Below are 2,053 nucleotides of genomic sequence, written 5' to 3' on the forward strand. Positions count from 1 at the left end.
TAGTGGTTAGAGCAGGGGGTGGGGGGGAACCGGGAGCCAGGACTCCTGGGTTCTATTCCTCTCTTTGCAGCGCCATCAGTCGCACCACGTGACCTTTTTGCCATTCGTTTCCTCCCCCGCTGTGAACGCAGGAGGCGTGGCGCAGCCTGTGTGCAGGGTCCTGGGCTCCCGTTCACACACAGCTCACTCCCTGCAAGTGCCAGAGATCCAGCGGGACCAGTGAAGACAGACACTCACAGGAGACGGTTTATTGCCAAGCAGCTGCTGCCCTGTTCGGAGCAGGGCCTGGGAAGGCCCTCGCCCTAGTACATGGCTACAGTTAGTGTAGTAGTACACAGCTAGTACAGGAGGGGGAACAGCGGGAAGCCCCAGCTCGAGAGCCAGGACAGGGAGGCGGGAGGGATGCGGGCTGTGCAGAGCGGTTACCCGGCAGAGCGAAGCTGGAGCCTGGCCGGGAGCTCAGATATTCCGGCCCTCCTGGGCTTTCTCCTCATCCGGCGGGAGGATGGAGTCAGAGGCCAGTAGCGGCTCCTTGCTCTCCACCGCCTCGGCCCCGGCCTGAAAGCAGGGCAGAGGTTTAAGGCTTCAGAGGGGCTCAGGGCTCCAGTGCCGAATGGCGCGGCCAGCATAGCGCTGCACTGTCACAGCGCGCACAGCCTGGGCAAGCGTCTGCCCCCCCGCACCCCACGGGGCTGGCGCAGGCCCCCACAGGCAGAGGGGAGAGTCCTGCCGTGGCCTGGGCCCCTCTGCTGAGGAGAAGCCAGTGAGCAGATTGGTCCTGATCCCTTCTCGCTCTGCCGCTCCCAAGCTCCCCGGGACACTGAGGGTCTCCGAGCTCGGGGGCTCAGAGAGTGCGCCCCAGGGGCTGGGCAGACACGCAGGGCGGGGGGAGGAGCAGAAAGGGCTCCCCAGGACTGCCTGCCCCCTTCCGTTATCACAAGTAGCCCTGTGATGCTAATGGGATGGGGCTACCCCACAACCTCATGGGGGGTAGGTGCTGCCAGCCAATCAAACAGCTCCCTCAGCTCTGCCAGCCAATCAGATGGTTCCTTCCGCTCCACCCATTTTGTACTGAGCCCGGCACATCAGGTTACACCGCAGCTTTCAGTAGGTGGCACTGACGGGGCGATGGGCCCACTGCTCCCCGACTCGTGCCCCATGCTGTGGGGACTCCGGGGAGGGAGGTGGGGAGAAGTCTCCTGGATCTCCACAGCAGCCCAGGGAGGGGTCATCTCAGCTACCCGGGAGCCCTGCTGGGACGTCTCCTCCCCTGCCACCCCATAGAGCACTAGGGTGCGTCTCCCCATAACTGACCCACCAACCCTCATGCCAGCCGTGGGGAGGCAGAAGGAAGCCCCTGGCCCAGGCCCCCGCCCCCGCAGCTGGGTGATCAGCCGGGGCTGCGCCGGGGCCCAGCCAGCCTGCCCTAGAGATGATCCCGCTCCCCCTTACCAACTTCCTGCAGCACAGGGCCCAGCAGCCGTAGAGGAAGGAGTAGAAGGCGATGCAGAGGCCGGTGGCCATGGTGAGCAGCAGCAGCAGCCGCACGCCCAGGAACAGGCTCTGGGAACAGGAGAGGGGACAGGCAGCACCACAGTCACGGGGTCCCACCCGGCCAGGAGCCAGGCAGCTCCGAGGGCTCCGTGCTCAGACAGCGGCTGGAACGGCCGGAGCAGCGCGCACAGCGGGGGCTCTGTCTGGGGCCTGGTACCAGGCCGGCTCTAGCAGGGGAGGGGCCTGGCTGGGCTCGGGGGCTGCAGGGGCTGGTCCCTCATTTCAGCCCCATAGGCCTCATTCTAATTCTCATACTCCTTGCTGGGGGGCAAGCCCCTCGGAGGCCATCCCGGGGGCTGCCCCCAGGGGGCAGTACGGAGCCTGTGCATCAGGTCCTTCCAGCCAAGCCTCGCCCAGCACTTCCCAAAGGGACACCGCGATCAGGAGGAGGGACCCGGCCCCAAGGTCACGTGGCAGCCGGTGGCAGAGTCAGGATAGAACCCAGGAGTCCTGGGGCTCGGATCACTACAGCACAGCGGCCTCCCACTCCTGCAGGAGG

The 2,053-nt window shown here is 66.0% G+C and overlaps 1 long non-coding RNA gene across 1 annotated transcript; it reads right to left on the minus strand.

Annotated features, from left to right (window-relative positions):
• Positions 1 to 224: 224 nt before the first annotated feature.
• On the minus strand, positions 225 to 1,779 carry LOC112104776. Its single transcript, XR_002907971.3, has 2 exons — positions 1,453 to 1,779; positions 225 to 558 (listed from the first exon to the last, which is right to left on the minus strand). It is a non-coding gene; the product is annotated as an uncharacterized LOC112104776 (long non-coding RNA).
• Between the last annotated feature and the right edge of the window lie 274 nt (positions 1,780 to 2,053).

The sequence above is a fragment of the Terrapene carolina genome, unplaced genomic scaffold, assembly GCF_002925995.2.
Source record: "Terrapene carolina triunguis isolate 2854851 unplaced genomic scaffold, T_m_triunguis-2.0 Scaffold9973, whole genome shotgun sequence".
NCBI lineage: Eukaryota > Metazoa > Chordata > Testudines > Emydidae > Terrapene > Terrapene triunguis.